The following is a 26,495-nucleotide window of genomic DNA, read 5'->3' as shown; positions in this document are numbered from 1 at the left end:
TCCAGACAGGTGGCACTAACAACCCCATTCTGTTTTATAAAACACAATTGTTTGAAGAAACACAATAGCACATGTTATATTCTGGAAGTCATGATAGCATCATCAACACATTTTCCAATACAAATTTCTAGAAGGCACTTCCACACATTTTTCCAATAGAGCCAGGTAAAGACTTGCAGCAGATAAATCACTTCCCAAGAATAGGGAGAAAGCATTATTCTCAGAAGCAACCATTGAAAACATAGATTCTTCTTCATCTTTGAGTCGTATGACTGCATAGGTCACCAGCACATGAGGTAGATGTGAAGTTTAAATCAGGTATCGTGGGCCGTTTAGCACAGTGCCCAGCACGTAGCGTGACAAATGATACTTATTATAGCTCCTGTTCCTTTTCAGAGTCGCGACATTTAAAGCCATTGCTCAGCTTATTTATCCTGGGCTGCTCCTTGGGGCCTTGGCCTTTTTATGGTTGAAGAGGTTTGGAAGGCGATTGGATCAGTCATTGCATACACATTCACCATCATCAATGTCCTTGCAGGGTGTTTTTGCTCTTTGTGGTACACTGCTCTTTAATCGCCAGGTAAGGATAATTATTTTGTCTTCACCAGCCAACTCCCAAAAAGTCTTAAGTTGGAATGGTTGTTCCCATTCTCACCCTTCTCTCGACCTTGTATATTTGTATTTCTGGGGTTGCCTTCATTCTGAAAGGAGGGTTTAGGTACTGCTTGGGTATGCTATGTGCTCTTGCATTTCACTGGCACCTGACCAACCTTCACATTCCAACCTTATCTCTTAAGAGTGTGCTTCTTGGGTCAGCTGGGGATGACATATCAAAATACTCATAGACTGTGTAGCTTGGGCAACAGAAATATATAATTCTCATATAATTTATAAATCTGAGTTTAGTGCATGTGCAGTTGGGTTCTGATGAGAGCTCTCTACCTCTTTGCATGTGGCCACTCCTTGCTCTGCCCCCCTTACATGGGAGAGAGGAGAGAGCTTTTATGCCTCTTCTTATTAGGACACTAATCCTGTTGGATCAGGGCTCAACCCTTATGACCCATTTAACCTTAATCACTTCTATAAAGGTCATCATATCTTCAAAGACAGTCATACTAGAAAGTTAGGGCTTTAACATGTGAATTTTGAGGAGGTATAGTTCAGTCCATAGCAGAGCATGTATCAGTCAGAATGGGAGATTATGCTGCAGTAACCTTAGTAGCCACCACCCCCTAATTTGGTTTATAACAATAAAGGTTTATTTCCTGCTCATACTACACAGCCATGGCTTGATCTACATTGTCTTCACTCTAGATAAAGGTTGAATGACGAGCAGCCCCTTACTTAGAACACTGGTATTCTCGTGGCAAAGGGAAGGGAGAGCCTGGCAATGTGTAGCTTAATTAGCTCTCTCTCATTGGGTGGAGCAAGTTCCTTGTCCATCCCTGAGTTCACCACCAGATGAGGATATATAAGCCTTTATAGTGAGGTGCACTTTGGGAGGGATACTGGAATATTTGGCTTACTATGCCAAAAACAGAGAGACTGTAGCTCTAATGTCAGGTTATCCACCGGAGTAGGTTGCTGTGTGACCTTGGGAAGCTTCTTACTGGCCTCTGAGTCTCAATATTCTCACCTGTGTTCATGGCAATATCTGCTCCTCAGGGTTGAGAATTAAAGAGATACTGCGGGGGGTGTAAGATAGCATCAGAATAGAGACCTCATTCCATCTTGGTCCCTCAAAAGTTAGATGGATATTCATCAAAGCATTCTGAACACATATGAATTCAACCCGAGAAGTAAGAAGTTTTATCTGGATCTCTACAAGCAGAAAACACTACTTTTTGCAAGGTAGAGGTGTAGAACCTGAATCTTTGGGAAATATCAGAAGATAAATGGAGGGGAGGGGCTCTCCATAAGCCAGCCCCTGGAAAGTGATACAACACCGGAGCAAAAAATAGGGACCCTTAGAAATCTGTTCAATGAGAGATATTCTTTCTGCAAAGGAAATACAGGGCATGGAATAGGGCAGAATTCTAGGTGGACCATTGTGGTCTCGGAATTCCAGGAGACTCAGAAAGTAGGGGAGGCTGGACGAAATAGAGCGCCCAAGCAGATCAGGGAGACTGGTTATAGTCAGTGAGCCCAGAAGGGACTCTCAGCTCCGGTCACCATAAACCACCAGCTGGCCCATAGGAAACCGCTCTGTCTGACCACCCTGAAAGGACTAGAAGGTGTGATCGTTTAACTCCTGTGGAAGTTATATAAAACAGCTTACACCCATGACTGGGCAACAGCTCTCAGGGCAGTATGACCCACAAAAGAATACTGGGGAGGCACCCAGCCATGAACTGGAAGCCACGGAAGAGGGTGCACGCATGAGCCCATGGTCACTGGCAATTGGTAAAGTCACAAATGCAGAGATGCTCATGGATCCCTGAACTCCCCCAGGACAGTTGCAGTGGGCAAGAACCACGGGATCTGCGCAGCTTGGTGCACCCCCTCGCCCATGACTGAACAACAGCTCTTAGGCAGCAGAATTCCCTGAAAGGACACTGGGGAGGCACCCAGCCATGACTCCGAGAGCTACAGAAAGGATGCACGTGTGGGAGCCTTACAGCTACTAGCAATTGCAAAGTCACAAAGTGCAGACACTTTAGTCCCCAGAACTCCCCTGGGAGAGTTGCAGAGGCAGAAATTAGTGAGAGTCTGTGGAGTTTGGTACACACAGACGGAGACAGTTTGACCTGGAGAGTTACGGAAGAAAGGACTGCGACCTTGCAGCTCTGAGCCAGAGATTCCAGCACAGCCATATTTTTATTTTTATTTTTTTATAATAATTTTTTTACTATGTTGTTAGTCACTCAACAGTATATCCTTAGTTTTGATGTAATGTTCATGATTCATTATTTATGATAACACCCAGTGCAATTATGCAATATGCCCTCCTTAATACCCATCACCGGCCTATCCCAATCCCTCACCCCCCTCCCCTCTGAAGCCCTCAGTTTGTTTCCCCAGGAGTCCACAGTCTCTCATGGTTCATTCCCCTCCTGCACAGCCATATTTGCTCTGATCTCTCTTAAACAGAAGCAGAAAAAGCTGCCAGGAACAAAAAGCCACACAGTTGACCAGCTTCACATTGTGGTCAATCCCTTGAGAAGGGGTGGGGCACTCCATCCAGGAAAGACACCTTGAGAAGTCAAACAGCAAGTCCTCCCCCAGAAAAACAGACTGGAAGAACAGGTGAATGATAAGCTTATTCCCATACAGACTGTAAAACTCCAGCAACAGGGGAAAAATACTGTGTAGGAGCCTCTAGGTTTTCCCCTCACAATTTGTTTATACCTCAGGCTAAAATTTTACATTTCCTTTTTGTTTCTTTTCTTTTTCTTGTCTTTTCTTTTTTTAAATAATATTTCTTTATTATGTTAGTCACCACACAGTACATCCCTAGTTTGATGTGAAGTTCCACGTGATTCATTACTTGCGGCGATAACACCAGGCACCATGCAATACATGCCCTTCTTCTTCATACCCACCGCCAGCCTATCCCATTCCCCCGAACCCCTCTTGAAGCCCCTCAGTTTGCCTCCCAGAGTCCACAGCCTCCCTCATGGTTCATTCCCCTTTCTGTTTACCGCTTCTTCCCTTTCTTCTCACCGATCCCCTCCTACTCTTATGTTCCATAAATGAAGTAGAAACCATAAAGATAATTGTCTTTCTCTGCTTGACTTATTTTGCTTAGCATTATCTCCTCCAGTCCCGTCCATGTTGCAGCAAATGTTGAGAAATCATTCCTTTTGATGGCTTGTTAATATTCAATGTGCTATGTATGGACCACATCTTCTCTAATCCAGTCATCTGTTGAAGGGCATCTCGGCTCCACCTGCTCTTTTGAGGACAATTTGTGTGGAACCAGAAAAGGCCCCAAATCACCAAGAAATTGTTGAAAAGGAAAACAAAAGCTGGGGGCATCACAATGCCAGATTTCAAGCTGTACTACAAAGCTGTGATCACAAAGACAGCACATGGTACTGGCACAAACCAGACACATAGACCAATGGAACAGAATAGAGAACCCAGAAATGGACCCTCGGCTCTTTGGGCAACTAATCTTGACAAAGCAGGAAAAACATCCAGTGGAATAAAGACAGTTCTTCAATAAATGGTGCTGGGAAAATTGGATAGCCGCTATACAGAAGAATGAAAGCCGGCCATTCCCTTACACCATACACAAAGACAAACTCAAAATGGATGAAAAACCTCAATGTGAGACAGAATCCATGATACCCTAGAGTAGAGCATAAGCAGTATCCTCTTTGCCATCAGCCACAGCAACTTCTTTTCAAGACACATCTCCAAAGGCAAGGGAAAAACAAAAGCAAAAATGAACTTTGGGACTTCATCGAGATAAAACCTCAGAGGAAATAGTCAACAAAACTAAAGGCAACCCACGGAATGGAGAAGACATTTGCAAATGACAGTTCAGATATGGGTTGGTATCCAAGATCTATAAAGCAACTTCTCAAACTCAACACCCAAAAACAAATAATCCAGTCAAGAAATGGCAGAAGACATGAACAGACACTTCTCCAAAGAAGACAGCAAACGGCCAACGGACATGAAAAAATGCTCCACATCACTTGCCATCAGGGAAATACAAATCAAAAACCACAATGAGATACCACCTACACCAGTTAGAATAACTAAAATTAACAAGACGGAAACAACAACTGCTGGAGAGGAGAAAGGGTGCAACCCCTCTTGCTACTGTTGTTGGGAATGCAAGTTGGTACAGCCACTTTGAAAACAGTATGGAGGTTCCTCAAGAAGTTAGAAATAGAGCTACCCTACGACCCAGGAATTGCACTACTAGGTATTTACCCTCAAAGATACAGATGTAGTGAAAAGAAGAAAGGCCATATCTCAATGTTCATAGTAGCAATATCCACAAATAGCTGGACTGTAAAGGAGCTGAGATATCCTTAACAGAAGAATGGATAAAGAAGATGTGGTCCATATATACAATGGAATATTATTCAATATCAGAAAGGGATACGAATACCCACCATTTGCATCAACATGGATGGAACTGGAGGATTATGCTAAATGAAATAAGAGTCATAAAAAGAAAAAGACAATTATCATATGGTTTCACTCATATGTGGAACATAAGGAATAGTGTGGAGGACCATAGGAGAAGGGAAGGAAAGCCGAAATGGAAGAAATCAGAGGGAGACAAAATCCATGAAAGACTCTGTACCCGGGAAACAACTGAGGGTTACAGAGGGAAGCGGGGTGGGGAATGGGCTTACCAGGTGATGGTATTAAGGAGGGCACATGTTGGGATGTGAGCACCGGTTGTTATATGCAACCACGAATCATTGAACACTACATCATAAACTAATTATGTACTATATGCTGGCTAAATGAACATACTAATAAAAAAAAAAATAGAAATAAAATAAAAAGTTAAAAAAGAAAAAAGAGATATCGTGACAGAATCTCTCCTAGCGCAGTCCTTGGCACACATTAAGTTCTTTAAGTGTCACGTATCTTGTATTTTGACTCCTTTTAGAATATTGAAAACAGTTTTCCTGGCTTTCTTCTCCTTTGGCATATTGAGAACTACCAGCGATTAAGATGCTGTGTGGTAGAGTATCATAACACTTCATTTATTTCATCTCCTACTGTTTTAATTGTTGGTATTTCTCACACCCTGAAGTAAAGTACAAATTTTAAGTGTCTTGGTGAAATAATGTTGAATATTACATATTAAAATATCTTTTAAAACATGCTGCTATGTTTCAGGAAGGAACTTTCATGCAATCACGGGAGTGGTTCAGCAATAGTGGTTAGTGTCAGGCTCGGTGTGAGAATGATGAGGTACTGAATGCTGGCTGATCTTAGACAAGTCCATTTAATTTCAACAGCTTCAGCTTCTTTATCTTTAATTGGGGGTAACAGAAGAATCCTATTATTTGGTTTATGTAAGGATGAAATGATATATTATGTAAAATAAAGTGTATTGAAGATTGTTAGTATTCAATAAATGTTGACTTTCAATGGTTATAATCACCTCACCACCAAAGCACCATCACCTGCACTGTCATCACTGTCATCATGACCATCATCACTTCCGTGATCACCACCATCACCTTCACCATCCTCCTCCTCATTGTCAGGATCATCATTACCACCACCACCCTATAGACTCTATAGAGACTTCGTGATGCCCCCACATTGTGAATACATTTTCTAGAAATTGAAGAATTCGAATTTTTTATTTTTTTAAAAATATTGTATTTATTTTTGACAGAGAAAGACAGTGAGAGAGGAACACAGCAGGGGGAGTGGGGAGAGGGAGGCAGGCTTCCCGCTGAGCAGGGGAGCCGATGCTGTGCTCAATCCCAGGACCTCATGACCTGAGCCAAAGGCAGAAGCTTAACGACTGAGCCACCCAGGTGCCCCAGAAGTTGAATTTAAAATGAACCAAGAAGAGGATGTCCAAGACTATACAGAAACCAATGAGAGGGTGGTCATGGGGTTTGGCATGTGAATCTCTAGCCTCCTATTCAGGTCTTTTTCTCCTAAGCAAGCTCCTGATGTGACACAAACCTCTATATTCCTCAGGTGCGAATGGAATACAAGAAGTGGTTTACTGAATCTGGAAAGGCTGAAACTGAAAGTATTGAGGTAACGCGCCTTTAACCCAAAAACCTCAAAATGGTAAGACCAGCTTCTCTGCAATGCCGCAATGGCTGAACCCAACCTCTTGTACTGCCAGGAGTTTCCTGGTCCTCGGATCTGAAGAAAAGAGAAATTGCATTACTTCCTCCATTATGCTGGTGGTTTCGGTTTTAGACCAAACCAGAGGAACTCTTTTCTTTGTCTTTTCTTTTTCCTTCCTTTCTTCTCCCTTCCCTTCCTTCCCCTTCCTCCTTCCTTCCCTTCCCTACTTCCCTTCCCTTCCCTTTCCATCCCCTTCCCTTTCTCCCTTCCCTCTTTTCCTTTCCCTTCCTTTCCCTTATCTTCCCTTCTTCCCTCTCCTTCCTTGTTCTTCTCTCTCTTCTTCCTTCCTTCCTTTCTCCTTCTCTCTCTCCAGTCTTTCCAGAATATTCAAATGATATTTATCAAAAAAAAATTTAAATTTATTTAACAATGTTCATTTAACAAAAATTTACTGAGTATTTGTACGTGCCAGACACTTTTTTAGTTGCTGGGTGTCAGGTGAGGATACACCACAAAAACCTTGCCCTCACAGAACTGATAAACCCGGTAGGGGGGCAACAATAAACCCCAAACATGGATTTGCACAGTATTTTTCACAAAGTGATGTGGGCTATGGAAAAATACAGAGCAGCAAAGAGAAATCAGGACTCATGAGGTAGGGAGTTGAGCCCAGTAAGGTGGGCCACGTGACAGTCTTTCACTATCTATCATCACCTTCTATTTTAATTCTCTGCATCATGTGCCTCTCTGTATGATAAAGATATCTGTCTTACTCTGAAAAAGTGAAAGTGTTTACCTTGGTCAATCTCGCCCCTGTAAGTTTTTAGTGCTGTGGTTACTATCATTTTCCTTCTACCTAGGGCAATGCCTGGCCCACAAAAGATGCTCACTTGTTGAGTGCTCCAAGATCCTTGTTTATAGATGAGATGCAGCCTGGGAAAGTCCATGGTTGGCCCAAAAGTTACTCAGCTGGGTACTGTTCGTGACTCAGGTCTGTTTTCCTCTGAAAGTTGACAGCTTTCCTTGGTTGTCACCCAGAGCGCTTGTCACTCCAGATCGCTGGGCCGAACTTTGGGACCAGCTTCCTGACATGCACTTTCAGACCGAGGACAATTCTGTTTACTGGCTGCTGACTGTGTCCTAACAGTATAGTCACTTGTTCACCTTTGGCTGGAACCGCCAGCAGCCAAAGGATATGTCAACCTGAACTGTGTCAAAGAACTGTCCCAACACATGTGGTCTCCAAAACATGTGTCGCATAGTGGAATCCATTGCATGGACTCTGGGGTTCACCTGATTTGAGTTTGAATATTGATCCTTTCAGGTTCCAGCTGGTAGATGCTAAGTAGGTGAGCCTCCCTGAGACTCCATTCATTCGTCATTAAAATGTTCGATTGACTGAGGAACTAAACAATGTACATGAAAGCATCTTTGCTCTACTCTGAACCATGTCAACAATTACTCTGTATTAATGCTCAAATTATCAAGAGTCAGCTATATCGAAGGCCACAAACAGTAATCCTATCCCCTTATCTTTGGACACCAACGTCTACGTGGCTCAGCTGGTGTGAAGCGTCCCACTCTTGGTTTCAAACTCAGATCAGATCTCAGGGTGGTGAGATTGAGCCTCACGTTGGGCTCCGCGCTGGGTATGGAATTTGCTTGAGGTTCTCTCTCTCCCTCTCTCTGTACCCTTCCCACAACTGCTCTTTCACACTCTCTCTCTGAAAAATTAAATATGTAAAAATGAACAACAAAAAGGATATTCAACCTTACAGTCTTCACTGACTGTAGCATTTAGTGATCCCTCACTGTTTGAAAAGGAGCCAACATGCCTGAGTTCAAGTCCCTGGACTAACCACTTCCAGGCTGCATGAGCCTGTTCTAACCACTTACTGTCTCTGAGCCTCAGGACTTCATCTTGCACGATGAGGATGGTGATAGTATTCGTCTCATCATGAGAAGAAAGCGAGGCCATATGTGTTAAGAACTTCTCGAATGCTGCTTGGCACACAGTAAACAAACACCCTGTAAATGTTTAGAAAAGATCAGATAATAAAAAGACCATCATAGATGGTGTTGGGGGAGGAAAGGCTCTAGAGTCAGATATTAGATCTCTTTACTGAGCTTTGACCTTAGAGAGATTCTGGCTTGTCATTTCCCTGAGGTGTTAATTTCTCTTCAGCTTGTTCTACATATTATCTCCCCCAAATAGGAGGAACCAGGGACATCATCAGAAGTCTTTCGCAGAAGAGACGATGGCTTCCGTGCAACCACACAGCCTCAGACTCCCTGTCCTGCCTTTGGCAAGAGCAGAAAACGTGAGCTGCTTCTGGACACGCCCCCTGTGGTCACACGCAGGATCAGACAAAGTGCCACCATCTGCTATCTTCCTCCTGAAAGCAGCTGAGGCCTTTCTTATTTTGGCTTCTAGCTCCATGGAAAAAAGGGGTCATGGGGAGACTCTGAGACCCATACCCAGTATTGTATATCACAGCCAACTAAATGCTCAAAGAATAATTTTTAATAATGAAGAAAATAAGGGATTTTCTTCTTCCAGTATCCCCTACCTTGCCGGATTTATTAGCCAACATCTAGATCTCCACCGGCAGGTTTCTCTCTGTGCATTTTGTGCTCCTCGAAAATTTTGCAAACTCGACATTTTCAGAATTCAATACTTCCATTTGAGACTAATATAAACAGGGGATTGCATTCTTGTGATGCAAATCTCACCACCATCCCACTCAGGAGCGCACTATCAACAGGAAGGGTCTTGTGCAGAGACCAGCAAACCTACCTCATTTATTGGGTTAATTTGTTTCTTAGTGTCATCTGGAATATGTTTTTGGGAAATGCTCCCCAAACCAACAGTGTGAAGATCAAGCAAGCAGTTGTTTGGCCTTGTGTGTTTAATATTTCTAATTTCTTTTCTAAGTAATTGGATTCTAGGACTGTTTTTCAAGCATTAGAATTAATAAATGTATAGGCACTTTCTTATCAGATGGTGTTTTAAAACCATTACATGATAACATCAGGAAAGCGAAAATATAGCACCAAAAGTCTCATGATTCATTTGAAGAGATTTTAAAAGTGTGCTGTCTTCAAGGTGATAGACCAAAGATCTGTGTCTCTTTACTGCTTAATCAGTTCAAATGTCTCTTCTACATGGCAGGGATGCAACCAGAAGTGTATGATTCACTCACCTGCTGGCCTTAAATATTGTCCATTTCCTTTGAATGGTTAAAATTTTGGTATTCTAACAGTCAAGGTGCTCTACAGTGTGAATTTATATGCGGCAAGTTCAAATTTGACGAAATAAAGCTTCAGGAAATGCTAACAGTTCTAAGATGTACAATCACGCACTAACACCAAAAATGTTATGCCTGTTTTGTGTCCAGTTATGAAAGATAACAGCCAATAGTTTAGGTGCTGCGTGTTGGACCTCTGTACTCAATATTTTCCTCCCTCCCGACACATAAAAGTATGCTGTCTTTCTCTTTTACTGCTCTCTCACCCCTTTGCTTTAAGAATCCTTCTCGTCCTTCTCAAGAGCGCATTCTTCTTCTAGTTCTCAGAACCATCTCCCCTACTCTGCTCTATTATCATCCATATGACTTGACTTACCCTGTATTTTGTAGGCTGTTGCACACATGATTTGTGTGTGCTTATTAAATCATGCCTGCTTGGATCAAATAAACTTCTGGAAGGCCAGAATGATAAATGTTTTTTAAATATTTATTTATTTATTCGACAAAGATAGAGACAGCCAGCGAGAGAGGGAACACAAGCAGGGGAGGGGAGAGGAAGAAGCAGGCTCATAGCGAGGAGCCTGATGCGGGCTCGATCCCATAACGCCAGAATCATGCCCCTGAGCGAAGGCAAGAGCGCTAACCGCTGTGTCTTACCCAGGGCCCCCTGGATGATAAATGTTTTAATGATAAATTTAAAAGGTGATAAGTGAAATGTTCCTTGCCTCCACTTAAAGCATTACTTCAAGGCCTACTGTTGAATTTTGGGCTGATAATTCTTGGTTGTAGGCGGATATCCTCCACATTGTGGGATGTTGAGCAGCATCCCTGGCCTCTACCAGCTCTCAGTAATCGCCCCACCCCACACACCCATTGCAGCAATCAAAAATGTCTCGACATTGCCACCTGGGAATAGAAATGATCCCGTTGAGAATTACCCAGTCTAGGCATTAGTTCATAGGGAACAGGCAACTGCTGAAGAAGTCCTTTGTGTTCAACCAGCTGTTCCAGGAAATGAATAATCGACCAGAAAACAAGAATGTGGTTAGGGTGCCTACTCTGTACTCAGAGGTGGTAATATATGTGGGGAATGCCTCTTTTGTTGTCTGCCCAGCTTTTCTTTCCTGGGAACTGCCCACCCCACTGGAGGCAGAAGCCATTCACCAAAACCCACTTCTGCTTCTATGCAACATGCACTTTTGCTTAGAAGAGCCCATGCTTGGGTTAGTGCCCCAGAGAAGAGGAAATAAAACTAAGTGGTCTCCAAGCTGGGAGTTCATAAGATTTTCTTAATTGCAGCACAGAACACTTTGAGAGACTGATTTTGAAAAGTGATCTCCTCCCTGCAAAAACACATATAGGTAGCACATCAGTCAAGGATGCTTTTGGTTGCAAATAATAGAAACCTAACTGACCTGTCTTGCTGCTCCAAATGTGGCCCGGTAATTACTAGCATAGTGGCATCAGAATCATGAGTACTTGGCACAAATGCAGAATCTAGACCCAATGCCAGATCAAGTGAATCAGGCTCTTCATTATAACAAGATCTCCAGGAGAGTCTATGCAAGCTAAAGTTTTAGAAACCTGGGATCTGTGGATCTGCATCATCAGCATTGCCTGGGAGTTTGTTCTAAAAACACAAACCTCAGATGACATCTGGGAATCACCACCAGACTCAAAATCCCTGCATTTGGGGGCTCAGGAATCCATGGCTTAACAAACTCTATAGGAGGTTGAGAAGCACTGTCCTGCTCAAAGTGAAGTCTCCGAACCAGCAGCAAAGCACTTGCTACTTGTTAGAGATTCAACATTGCAGCCTTCACTCTAGACCTACTGAAGCAAACCTGCGTTGTAACAAGATCTCAGTAGATGTGAATGTTCATTTGCTCTTGGGAAGCACTGCCTCAAGCAATAAAGACATTTCATGAACTCACATGACAAGGAGTCCCAGTGAGAAGAGTTGAGGTCTGGTGAAGCATCTCGATGAGGTCATCAAAGACACAATTCTCCATCCCTTCCATCTCATAAAAAGATATTTCGCCTCCAGACAGCTGGAGAATCTCCTGGCATCTTGTCAATATTCAGAGTGAAGAGAGAACTAATGCAGTAGCGTTTTACTGGTCCCTCCACATCTGCTCGATGTCTGTCATCCACATGATGTCCAGCCAGTGGGAAACCTCACCATCCTGATTTTCCAGGACTAAAGAGTTTCCCCAGATGTGGGAACATTGGTGCTAAAACTGGGACATACCCAGGCAAATTGGGGTGTGTGATAACCTTAACTCACTTAAGTAAGGAAGTCAGATCAGGTTCCTCCTCTATTCAGAAACTTAATTCTATAATCACGATCCGGAGTTCTCTTGGGGTGTCTCCACAAATCAGGCACTTCCTACCCCTTACTTCTGGGGTCCACCTCCTACTATTTTCCTTCTAGCTCCCTTCTACTTCTGTCTCCAGCTGAACAGCTCTTCTGGTCCTCCCATACCAGAACAGGCCCACCCCTGCCTCAGGAGTGGCAGGGAGCTTTTGTGTCTCCCTCCCAGAGTGCTTCTTATCCCTAATGTCTGCATGACATTAGTCTCTCTTCACACACTATGCCTCTTCACACACCACCTTGGCAATGAAGCTGTCCCCGATCTCTATCACCTTTCCCTGCTTTATCAGCCTCGATGGATCTACAGCATCGTTGCACAGACATTTACTTATTATTTGGTTTACTTCTTGCAGTTCTCACTGGAGTGTCCATACCACGTGGGCAGGGGTTTTTGTCTGTTTTATTCATCAACGTAATCTTGGTGTTTAGAATAATATCCAGCACATAGTAAGTGCTTATAAATATTCTTCTTTTTGTGATGAACTTGCTGATTGGTCCTTCCTGTTCCTGGTTTAGTTCTTACATTATCTGCTACTGTCTGTCTTGGTCATTGTTTCTCATCCCCACACCTCCTTACATTTATGCTATATTTATGCGTACACACAGATAAACACTCAATAGAAAAAGACAGAAGGCTCGCATGCCTAGAATTAGAAGACAGCATTGCCAGGGTGTCAGCTGTCTTCCATGATACCTTTGCCTTTGGTGTAGAAGGCGCACCCCATGTGCCACATAACTTGTCCCTACTGGCCATCACTGATTGCAACAGTGTGGTCACCCAGGAAGGGTCAATTCATTCACTTGTCCTCTAACCCATCAGATTTTCTCTTAAGCCTTTTGAACTAAGGGACCAGAATGGATCTGGCAGCTGTTCAAGAAAAATATTATTATTCGAACTCCTAGAGAAAAGGTCATTTAAGGATACTTGTTAGAGAACAGTAACGTGGGTTTTATTCAAGAGGGGGTACATTGCAATGGGTATAGGGACCAGTACAACAGGGGTCTCGGAGACAGGGAGTTGACTGGACTCAGTTCTGATTAGAACAGTGACAACTGGAGATTTATACTGAAGTATCAGGGTGGGGGTCAGAAGATGTAAAAGTCAACAAGAGGAAACATCAGAACAAGGGGAATTCTTACTGAAGGCAAGCCAGTCTGGGAAGATATGGAGGGTGATCAGAAACCAAGGGTAGGGATTTTTGCTAAACTGATTTAGCAGGATTCTTGCTCAAAATGGATTCTACGTAAGGATAGAGAGGAAAGGCCAAGGTTGAGCTCAGTCCAGCAGAGTCCAAGGAGAGAGTCTTCATCAGAGGTCTCATTGGGATGACCATTAAAGACCCTGTTCACAGCTAGAGAAAGTCTGTCTGCAGAGTGAAGAGGACAGACCGAACTAATGAGGAAAAAGGAGCAAAATTATGTGATTCTATAGCATGGAGTTTAATGGCTAGAGCTGAAGGTCAGAGGGATGCAAGTGGGGTTTGGGCAAGTGGCTCAACATTCCCACCCCTCCTGCCCCAATGTGTGAGATCTCTAGGTTCTTGCTTCTCCTCTTGAATAGCACAGTGTTCCCTCAATATTGATGTGAACCCCAAATCTACTATCTAGGAAATAGATGAGAAGTTTAATCTCTACCCCAAAGTATGACATTGACTTTGTTTAGCTCATTGGGAGAGTCATCCATTCTCCAGCCAGAAGTGGAGGCTGGCAGCAGGGTGTCTCTAATGGGGATCTGGGCTGGCAGGCAGATGATGTCGACAGGCGGCAGTTCTAAGAAGTGAGCTCTTAGAGGCTAAGGAACTGAGAAATGGGACAGCTGGTATTTCTATGTCTACTTGCAACAGTCAGGGTCAGGGTCAGGCAAGGGAGAGGCTACGAAAAACCAGCTTCAAAGTAATTTCTGCATGGCAGAAATACCATAAATGGGAAGAAAAGCACTTCTCCATCTTACAGATTAAATCCTTTAAAGTCTGAAGTGTGGACCTGAAATGTTCCTATCTTACTATTATATGTTAGCTCATTCTTTCATTTACTTACAGTGAGCTGCACACATTAATATTTAACATCTAGTTATGAGGTTTTGATTCAATTTATTTTCTCCCCCCAACAAGCTTAGAGATCAACAAGGTATGATTGACAAATAAATTTGTATATATTGAAGGTATACAATGTGATGTTTTGATAGATGCAGACACTGTGAAATAGTCACCACAGTCAAGCTGATTAACACACCCATCCCTGCCATAGTACATTGCTTATTTTTGACAAGAACACTGAAGATGCGCTGTCAGCATATTTCAGGTATACAAGCCCATATTGTTAGCTCTAATCCCATGCCGTAAGCCAGATCCCGAATTCATTCATCTTACACGATTGAATGTTCACATTCCTTGACCCAGGATCTCCCCCACTTCTCCCCTGCCCCCAGCTCCTGGCAATCACCATTCTACCCCTCTGCTGCTATGTACTCAGCTTTCAGATTCCAATATAAGTGAGATCATGCCATATGTGTCCTTCTGTGTCTGGGCTTATTTCACATAGTATCAATCCTCCAGATTGATCCATGTTGTTGCAAATGACATGTTCTTTCTTCTTTCAGGCTGGATAATATATGTGCCTATATATTTCTGGCATATCTTCTTTAGCCATTCATGCTTTGACAGGCACTTAGGATGTTTCCATATCTTGTCTAATGTAAAGAATGCTGCAGTGCCCACGGGAATGCAGGTATGTTTTAAAATATTGCCAAGCATGAATCATTGGCAGGGTGGTTGCTGGTTTGGCTGATTAATGCCCCAAAGTCAGCGACGTACTACTTCTTTGGTCCTTATTTCTGTGTCTGACAAGTGACTAAGTGACCAGAGAATTCTGTAGTGAGCATTATGTGGACATCAATGGCCTATAGAGATTTGTATTCATGATGTTGCCTTTAATTAGACTTTGACTTGACCATGGAAATTACACCAACAGATTGTGGTCCTCTTGAGACTCCCAAGACTCCTTAAGAAATAGGAAATAAGACCCCTACAGTTCCTTCTCTGTTATCAGTTAGAAGCCAGAGGAGCTATGGCCAAGAGGACAAACTTTCTTCTGTGTGGTGAGTGTTCAACATCCTATTTTCTTTGGTTCTGGAACAGCTATAGTATTCAGTTGAGCTGGTGAAGGGCTGGTCTGAGGGGCATCTCCCGAGAGGGGCAAGTCCAGATTTCTAAGTGTGTGTTCACATAGATATAGCCAATATTTCAATGGTTTTCATTTGCTTTTTGATACACTGTCTAATGTCCTTGGAAGTAAAAACAACATTGAAAGTAGTGGTTCTCAAATGGGGCAGTTTGGTGTCCCCACAGGGAACACTTACTAATGTTTGTAGACAGTTTGGTGGTTGTGACTGGGGGCAAGCGTGTGCCTGGCATTTAGTGGTTGGAAGCCTGGGGGCCACCCCACACTCTCCAGTGCATGAGTCATCCCCTTCATTGAGGAATTATCCAGCTTAAATGTCAATAGTGTCGAGCATGAGGAAATCTACCTGAAAGAAGGTGTGAGCATTAAAAAAAAATTAACGGTATGAGCTAAACAACAACAACCAAAAAATGCACCAAATTGAGGGGGAAACTTCATGGGAGATTCATTGGCAGCAAACTCAAAATCTCCATGAAATTTTTGACCATTGGTAGTTGATTTTTTCTTAAGTTCCCGTATGGAGTATTTCCCTCTCTGGACTCTTGTCAGCATGTATATATATGAACATCTGAAGTTGACAGAGGATTTTGAATTTGGGGAGAGTTTGGGGCCAGTCCAGGAAGCTCTTCAGGGAGTCTAAAGAGAATTGATTTCTTTATGTCCTTATGTCCTGTTGAAAGAATCTATTCCAAATGGGCAGTGAGGGAATCTTACCACGCACGTTCTCTCCTCTCTGGCACAAAAACAGGACACCTTCTTGTCCCCAGGACTGTCGTTGTAGTAAATGTAATGTTAATAAAAGGGTGAGATCTCACAAACCAAGGTAGAAGGAGCACTTAACGAAAACAGCGAGTGGCAGTGTAGCCTTATGAGAGGCTTGGGCTTTGTTGCTTCCCCATTGTGTTATCTTGGGCAGATCTTGAACCACTACGACCCTCACATTCCCGTGCTTGTAAACAGGGCTGAGAAGAGTACTCTATTCTGGAGAATGCAAGGGGAATCCATGAGCTTCGCACCTGGAAGGTGCCATCAGGGTTAATGCTTACTCAACACTGGGTATCACTGTTGGTGATACTGCTTCCCTGTCCACGCACCCTGCTGTAGGTTTTGGAATCAAAATCACTGTTTTTTTTTTTTATTTATTTATTTATTACATTTTTGGTATATTTAGGTTTTTATTTAAATTCCAGCCAGTCATCAGAAATTGCAATATTAGTTCCAGGTGCATAATACAGTGATTCAATAGTCCATACAACACCTGGCACCCACCACAAGTGCTCCTCCCCAACCCCACCACCCACCTCCCTACATCCCCCACCACCTCTCCTCTGGTAACCAGCAGTGTGTCTCTGTGATTAAGAGTCTGTTTCCTGGGGCGCCTGGGTGGCACAGCGGTTAAGCATCTGCCTTCGCTCAGGCGTGATCCCGCGCGCTCTGGGATCGAGCCTCCACATCAGGCTCCTCCGCTATAGAGCCTGCTTCTTCCTCTCCCACTCCCCCTGCTTGTGTTCCCTCTCTTGCTGGCTGCTCTCTCTGTCGAATAAATAAATAAATCTTTAAAGAAAAAAAGAATCTGTTTCCCATTTGCTCTCTCTCTTTCTTTTTCCCTTTGCTCATTTGTTTTGTTTCCAAACTCCACATATGACTGAAATCATATGATATTTGTCCCTCTTCTGGACCAACATTACTCACCTAATCAAATACTCTCCCGTTCATCCATTCCACTGCAAATTTCACAAAGACTTCATTCCCTCTTTAGGCTCAATACCTTCCTCCATATATATAGATATTATCATTTTTAAAAAACTTAATGGATCAATTGGCAACATAGATGTAATGTTGAGGTAAACCCCATGTTGACTGGTACATATCATATGGCAGATGATGTCTACAGCTTTTATGCAACATCTCACTGGCATCATAGAAGCAATCATTTCTTGTTGTCACAGGAACCAATGAGATCTAGTCTGTAGCAGCCTGAGGTTACTAAGTGCTGTCGTCTATTCCTCACTAATGCCATGCATTTGATCTTCAGGACTTACTTGTCACTGCTCAGCCCAAGTTAAGTGCCCTCAAAACAACATCTCACCAGGTCTCTCCTTTGTCTGCCCCACCTCCCCATTATTTTAATGTCTTCGTTTTGTGAGGTCAGCCCTGAACCACCAGAATGTGGATGAGGACAGCTTCACTGAAAGGAAATTAATCTCATGCTAGAATCAGGAGAGGACACATTGCTTTTCAGCCTCCACGGAGACTCACCTTCCTGATAGTCCACATGTTCCAATCTTCCCTCTCTCCTATTTTTCTTCTCCTCTTTCCTCTTCCCCCGGAAAAATCTAAGCCAGAGTTACAGAGTGGTCTCTGTTCCAGTTCCATTGAAGGAAGGCACTCTAGCTCTGCAGGAACCACACCCATCACTGACCACCTGGGTCCAGCTACCTTCAGGAACATGAGGTGGCCCCTACCGACTGGGCTGTAGGGAGGGAGCTGCTGACCGTGGAGTTGATAGTAGTTCACAACCCTCCATTTCGGGAAGTTCCCAGGTGTCATCTGAAACAGACCCTATTACTCCCGGGCAGAGAGAGACTGAAGAAGGAGACAGGCCAGTCCAGGTTGGGAGGTGGCAGGTTTAATAAGTAAAGGGAACTTACATATGGGGTTTGTTTTGGGCAACAGCAAGACAAATGGATCCCCACACCTATCCACCAAATCTTCTGAGTCTACATATAGAAAGGGAGCCTTAACTGGGTTCAGTCATGCATACACCACATCTCAAGGTGATGTCCTTGGAGCAGCCTCTGGTAGAAGGAAAGGCAAGGAGAACCTGCTTTGTAAGGACAGGGATTGGGTGAAGGAGTTCTGAATGCCTGGGTCCAGCTCATGGGTCAATCAGCGGTCGGCTCTTTTCGATGACCTTCCTCAGCAGTTGGGTTGGCAGACTTGGGAAAGAGGAACACTGTTCTGGGTCTAACGGTTTCATCACAACAACCAGAATTACACATACAAAAAGATAAGGTGGGGCTTTAACTGCTAGGACAATCGAACTCTTTTCCTAAAGAACAGAATTTTGCTCTTCAAAAATCAGGTGCTCACACTGATTAAAATTTATGAGTGTCACCAAAAGGCAATATTTCTGTATTGATGGGGCTAGTGGTGGTGGTGATGCATATGATATTTTTCTCAAAAGCTGAATACTCCCACAGCTTCTATTCTCCAGTATCATTTTATATTCTCTAAGAGACAGTAGTACTTCTTAAGTCACTATGTAAGTAACCCATGTTTACTCTAGGAAAATTTAGAAAATGCAGATGAGCAAAATTGAAAACTACCTAGAAATGACCACTCTTCACATCCTGGTCTATGTCTCTCCACACTTTTTCCTTCCAGTATGTATGAGTAATAAAAATTTATTTTGTTTTGGTCTTTTCAAATCAGGCTCCAGCCACACCAACTTAAACCTTCTTCAGCTCCTGAAGAAGAGACCATTTTATTATGTTTGCTATTATGTTGCTCAATTTTATAAAATTTTAAATGAACCAACTATTCTGCCTGGTATGAGTGGGGTCTATGGTAATGATAAATTTACTTTATATTTAACATGCCGCCCTTCTTTGTAGTCAAGACAGTTAAGTTCTATGTTGAATCAAATACTGTCCCTGAAAGAAACAGGTGGGTGGCCAGGAGTATTCAGAAACCCACTGAAGTATTTAAGGAAGATTCCTGAAATGTTAATTCCTTCCTTTTATTTTTTCTCAGGGCTTTCTTTGCTTGGTCTTTGTCGGAGGACACACGATCATCAGGCTATGGTATGTTGGCACTTGAAACCAAAAGCAAGGTCTTTTTAAATCACTGCCCAGTATATTTGGATGGGAGTGCCCAGCGCAATAGGGAACAGTCCGTCAGGATGTGGTCTTTCCCCATGGCCTCAATAGACAACTGCAAAATCTGGCATCATTTCTTTTCTTTTCTTTTCTTTCTTTCTTTTTTTTTTTTTTTTTTTTTTTTGAGAGAGAGAGGCAGAGAGAGAGAGAGAGAGAGCATCAACAGGGGAAGGGACAAAGGGAGAGGGAGAAGCAGACTCCCTGCTGAGCAGGGAACCCAATGCGGTGCTCGATCCCAAGATCCTGAGATCATGACCAAGCCAAAGGCAGATGCTTAACTGATTGAGCCACCCAGGTGCCCCCAGTCTGGCATCATTTCTAAGAGCTCTGCAACTCCTGGTTAATTAGAATGAGCTACGTTGATTGCCATTTTTGTAGGTCCAGAGTGGTCAAATACTGACAATTTTGTGTGGTCTATTCGCTATAATTTGATGACTTTGTACTGTGTTCATATGGTGATGTAGTTTTTATAATAATTTTTTTATTATATTATGTTAGTCACCATACAGTACATCCCTTAGTTTTTGATGTAAAGTTCCATGATTCATTAGTTGCATATAACACCCAGTGCACCATGCAATATGTACCTCCTTAATACCCATCACCAGCCTATCCCATTCCCCCACCCCCTTCCCCTCTGAAGCCCTCAGTTTGTTTCCCAGAGTCCATAGTCTCTCATGGTTCATTCCCCCTTCTGTTTATCCTCCCTTTCTTCTTCTTCCTTTCTACTCCTACTGATCTTCCTACTTCTTATGTTCATATGGAAGCTTATGTCCAGATTCATACAAAGGTGGAATGAAAGAGCAGTTTTCCATTTTGCCTGATACTTTCAAAAGGTCCACCATGCCTCTCAATACAACCCTGCTTTTTTCTGGTATCTTTCCATTGCTCCCATCAGATCCCAGAAGCATCCTTGTTCTCTCTCCTCTTTCCCAAAATCCTGCAAGTCCAATTGTCTTCCTCCTTACCCTATCATTTAGGTAAGGTCCCCATGCTTTTCAACTGACCAGTGCTGTCCAATCGAAACAGAATGCAAACAAAATACATATACTTTACTATTTTATAGAAGCCACAATTAAAAAGGTCTTACCACTCACTAGTTGGGCTGGGCATACTTTTCCCAGTCGTGGATGATGAAACTATCACCCGTCAGCTGTTGCTGCCACCTGCAAAAGCAGAGTGTCCCAGATGCTACTGCTTGACAGCCGAGCTTGCCTCCATCTCCAGAACCTTTCTCTCATCCTAGGATAAAGTGAAGGTTGCAAAGTACACCTTATTTCTTTGGACAAAATCAGTTTCTTCTCAGGATGCCTGAAGGTAGAAATGACCATTCCTTCAGATCATAGTTTCTAGAGACTGCCTGGGTGTGGATCCTGGCTTGATCACTTGCTAGCTGTGTGACCTTAGGCAAGTTAATCTTTTCGGCCTCATTTCCTAATCTATAAAATGGAGATGATTATGTACCCTTCTCATGGATTTGCTCTGAAGTTTATTATGTTCTAGGAAGGACCGAAACAGTCCTGGCACATAGCAAGTGTCATAAGAGGGTTTGAGAAGATTTCTCCCATCCTTTCTAGGTGAACCACACTCAACTACCCAAATGGGGTCTCTCCTTCTCTTAGACCAGACAAACACTAAAAAGTCTTATATCGGCCCATTTCTACCGGCCTTCTCTACCTCCCTACCCTCCTTCCTTCTTTTTCGGTAACTTTTCATTTTACATAGTTTCAAACTTACAGAAAATTGGAAGAATGCTTTCAGCTCTTCCCTCCCTCCCCGTTTCACCAATTGTTAACAGTTTGCTTTATCATATAAGTATTATAATATATATTATATATAATAAATATTATGTATTTATATAAACACATATAGACATTTGTGTATATAATACATACACATAGGACATACATACATTTGTATATGCATGTACAATTATAGTATAATAATTTCATACATGCATTATGTATATGTAGGTATAATACACACACATAATTTTTTTTTTCTAAACTACTTGAGAAGAAGCTGCAGACATCATACTCTTGCACTCCTTAATACTTCAGTATGCATTTTCTAAGAACAAGGACATGCTCTCGAATAATCACAGACTTAAGAAAATCAATGCAACTGACCCATTAGGTATGGGCAGGTTCCATTCTCATTTTAAAGATGAGGACATGGAGGCTTGGAGAGTTTTCAGAAATCAAGTGAGGTCCCAGCTAAGTGGTACAGCAGTAAGAGTACTTCATTCCCCCACAGTGCAAAGGTTAGTGGGAAGGGACAAGCAATCACAGTGTATTAAGACTGAAACATCATCACTTTAGTTTGAGCTGCAAACACTTATTTTAGGAGCCAAAACAGGAAGAATGTGGAATTCAGACAGGATAACGTCTCCTAATAAAACATGGCATGATGGGGGCGCCTGGGTGGCACAGCGTTAAGCTGCCTGCCTTCGGCTCAGGGCGTGATCCCGGCATTCGGGATCGAGCCCCACATCAGGCCTCCTCCGCTATGAGCCTGCTTCTTCCTTTCCCACTCCCTGCTTGTGTTTCCTCTCCCACTGGCTGTCTCTATCTCTGTCAAATAAATAAATAAAATCTTTAAAAAAAAACATGGCATGATGGTTTTCTTTAGTTGACTTTTTATTTTGGACATTTAAATCTAGAGAAATATTATAATGCTAAAAATGATCACCCTATACTCTTCACCTGGATTCATCAACTGCTAACATACTGTTCCATTTCCTTCTGGTTTCCTAGCTACCTATCTAAACACACAAATATCTATTAGCAAAAATAATTATATGTAGCTATCAGTGAAAACCAGTGAAAGGAAACCTCACTAACATGGGATCTGGAGGTTCAGCAGAGGGAGCTCTCCTGCCCTGCCACTTGTGCTCAATTGCAAACCAACAGGAAGAGATGGACCTTGCAACTCAATACTACTTCACTCAGCCAGAAGGAGGAAGAAAGCTCCTCTGCCCCGCTTCCCTCCCTCGCCCTCCCAACAGACTAACCAACAAGAGGCAAGCACAGCCAGCCAACGAGAGAGAGTCACAGCACAGCCAATGAGAATCCACTATACTCAAACTCCCAGTTTACTCCAGTGGACTTTTTGCGTAGAATAGCCCTGCCCAACTTCCTCTTTCTCTGAAACAGCAGTCTCCTTCCTTGTTCAGTGGACCGAGGTCTTGCTGTGTCTTATGTGCTACCTTGTGTGTCCCAGGTTGCAATTCTCTTCATTCTGAATAAACCCATTTTTGCCAGTAAAATAACTGGCAGTTTCACTTTTATAGTTAACGTATCTATATACAATATAGATATATCTTCAACTTAGTTATGTGTCACATTGAGATTATACAATGGTAATAATTATTTATCTACATATCTATATATATTTATTTTTCGCTATCCATTGGAAAATAAATTGCGGATATCACGCCTCAAATCCCTTAGCATTTATCTACTAAGAGCATGGACATGCTCTTCATAACACAGGGTCAGTTTAGGAAATGTGTCCTTAATACAGTTCTATTATTTAATTGAAGCCCTTGTCAAAAATTTTCAATTAATGCAGTAATACATTTTTTCAAATTTAGGATTCATTTTTCCATCATGTAGGCTTTATATTTAGTTATATGTCTCTTTAATCTCCCTTAGTCTCGAGCAGTTACTTTTAGCCTTTCTTTTCTTGCATGACGTTGACATTTTTGTTGAGGTGAGACAGTTATAGCAGAGCATGTGCCTCAATTGAGTTCGAGATTTCCCATAATTAGGCTGGTTATGCTGTGGGGCAGGAAAAGGGCATATGCTATCCTGTCTTTTTCTTCGTGCATGAAATTGGAGGTAGGAGATGGCAGAGATGGTAAGTTTGTCTAATATGTTAGTAACAAATTCCACTGATTTAACCAGCTTCTTAACTAACTCAAGAAACTTTTAAAGTGTATCTAGGAACAGTCCTAGAAGAATCTTTTATTTTAGCTCACTACTGAGTGAAGTCATTTGTGAATTTTAAGAGACAGGACTTCAAGTGGGGTTAGATTGAAAATATTGAATGATATAGAGAACCCACAGAGCTGCCTTCTTCTTCTCTCTTCTACAGATCCATGTGGCACCATCCCTGCCTCCCCATGTTCCCTGTGAATCCAACAACGGAATATACCACTGTGCTTACCATGAATATACCTCGACCATAGGAAAAGAGGCACTCACAGATCCAAAAAGTCACATACAAAGGTGATTCTGGGCTTGTAGTAAAGGTGGCATTACGGCAAGAGTATGCATATGTTGGCAGAGCAGCTGGCCATAGGCTTCTCAGAGGGGAGGACCTTCGGTGTCCTGCTTGAAGGTCATGTCTCTTTACTCTGTAGCTCATTCATGTGAGAGATGGGTAAGAATTTGAGATCCAGGTGAAACTGACTTATGCTCCATCTCAACTCTAATTAAGTAGCTGTGCAACTTTGGGGAAATTGCTTGAATCCTCAGTTTCAAGTGTATAACCTCTAAAATAGAAGTAGTCATCATACCTTCTGCAGATCAGGGAACTCAGCTCAGAGGAATATGTGTTCGCTTAAAGGTGTCAATCCCAAAATTAATGAAATACCCAGTTTAAAAACATAAGTCCTTCTGTATCCAGTGTCACGCTGGGCACATTACTTATTTAACCACATACCAACTCCCCATGACATGGAAGTCTCTTTTAAGTTCGAAGTTAGCAAGCTTTTTCGTAGAGGGCTATCTAGTAAATATTTCAGGGTTTGCGGGCATATGGTCTCTGTTGCAACTATTCAACCCCGTCTTTATAACATAACTGCAGCCATAGACATAAATGAATGGATGTGGCTGTGTACCAATAAAACTTTATTTACAAAGACAGGCAGTGGGCCAGTCCAGGCCAGTTTGCAACCTTGGTCTAAGTAATGAGAAAACTTGCTATCTCCCCAAATTCCCAATACTTACAGTAGGAAATAGTCATATTTATTTGAAAAGGAAAGTGATTTGTTTTGCTGAGTTTATCTCAATATGTTTTCTAGTGGAATACTTTCTAATAGAAATCTGACAGAAACCACTCATGGGAACCACACAAGTAATTTCAAATTTTCTAATAGCTACATTTAAAAAGGAAACACAGGAAATTAATCTTAATAATATACTTTAACTCAACATATGCAGAGTATTTCATTTCAAGCTGTAATCAATACAAAAACATTAATGATACCATTTATATGCTCTTTTTCATATTATCTTTGATTTCCAGTATGTATTTTATGCTTACATACATTTCAGTTCGGACTAGCCATAGCCTCAGATGGCTGGTGGTTCCTCTTGTGACAATAGACTTCTTGGACCTGACTCTCAATTGTGACATTTATTATTATTATTATTATTATTATTATTATTATTATTATTATTTATGCTATGTTATGTTAGTCACCAGATAGTACATCATTAGTTTTTGATGTACTGTGACATTTTAAAAACTCCAGCTCTTTCCATTTGGGAATTCAGAATGAGATGGAAGGTGAACTCTTGATTTACAATAGTTTCCTCTCAGAAGTTCATAGGTATCTCTTCCTTATTTTAATATATAGCATTCTCAGTTTGATTCTTGTTTTCTTTATACTAACTTTTCCCCTTTCTGGTAGTTTGTAGGATCTCTCTCTTTTTCCTTGGAGCTAGGACATCTCATTTTATTTTTAGTATATTTTTATATTTTTTCTTATGTAGATACATATACACATATCTAATATCTATATCGAGATTTTATTCTCTTCTCCCCTTACAAAATCTCTGCTTGGGAGTATCTTCATTCAGTGTTCTTGCTTGGCATGTTCTAGCTTCTGTTGATCTAAAATTGTTCCTCTTCACTGCAGGGAAGTAGTGATTGGAGTGCATTACTCCTGGTCATCCTGGACGAAATACCTTTGGATGGGTACTGGCCATCCTGGATATTTCCTTCCTCTTTACCTTTCCCTCTAAATCCTAGAAGAGTTCCTCGACTTACTTTTCCTGACTAATAATTTGGCCTTTTGCATGTCCATTCTGTTATCGAGCATTATCATTGAAATTTCAGAAACTATAGCTTTATTTTTTTAAATAATTTTTATTATGATATGTTAGATGGCATACATACAGATCCTTAGTTTTTTTTTTTTTAAGATTTTATTTATTTATTTGACAGAGATAGAGACAGCCAGCGAGAGAGGGAACACAAGCAGGGGAGTGGAGAGGAAGAAGCAGGCTCCTAGCAGAGGAGCCTGATGTGGCCTCGATCCCATAACGCCAGGATCACACTCTGAGCCAAAGGCAGACGCCTAACGCTGCGCCACCCAGGCGCCCTACATCCTTAGTTTTTGATGTAGTGTTCCATGATTCATTATTTGCTTATAACACCCAGTGCTCCATGCAATAGACCACAGCTTTAATTTCTCAGAAACTTTTTGGTTATTGTTCTTTCATTGTACCATTTCCATAGCAGCTTCTTTCTTCTTTTTACTTGATGTAAGATATTTATTGAGATGAAGAGTTTTGTCAAAGGCAAAAACCATGGTTAGATACAGCACATTTATCAACATACGATATATATAAGCAAAATGTTAAAAAAAGGAAAATATTAAAATATCTAAGCTTAAGCTTCTCTGTAGCTGGACAATATTATTTATTTGGTATGATTCCTACTCATCTTTTCAAATCAACATATAGAGTCATAACTTATATAGGTATTAATCAAATTCACTGTTATAACTCTTTCTGTGTCTCAGACAAAAGATTGAAATACTTATTGGCATGGTAACAGACTGTTCCTATATTATATTGCTCCCTACAACATGAATCCTAATAACAATAAATAATATAATATATGTAATTTACTAATAATAAAATATAGTAATAATATATTCTAATATATTGTAGATAATATAATAATTAATATAGTTATATTAAAATCTGAAATGTTTGATAATAATTAAAAACAAATATCTTGCCTTAATTAAAATCTTCCCTAAAATACTAGGGAGAGAAAGGCTGCTTTATTTTTTGTTTTAAAAATTTGCCCACTGGGTGTTATACACAACTAATGAAT

The 26,495-nt window shown here is 41.7% G+C and overlaps 1 protein-coding gene across 1 annotated transcript in view; it reads left to right on the top strand.

Annotated features, from left to right (window-relative positions):
• The window catches only part of LOC121102438 (adhesion G protein-coupled receptor E3-like), a 63,210-nt gene that overhangs the window by 7,349 nt on the left and 29,366 nt on the right, over nt 1-26,495 (top strand). The window lies entirely within an intron of this gene.

Source organism: Ursus maritimus, unplaced genomic scaffold (genome assembly GCF_017311325.1).
Source record: "Ursus maritimus isolate PB19 unplaced genomic scaffold, ASM1731132v1 scaffold_14, whole genome shotgun sequence".
Taxonomy (NCBI): Eukaryota; Metazoa; Chordata; class Mammalia; order Carnivora; family Ursidae; genus Ursus; species Ursus maritimus.
The sequence above is the reverse complement of the archived record's forward strand: the minus strand, read 5'-3'. Positions and strand labels throughout refer to the sequence as shown.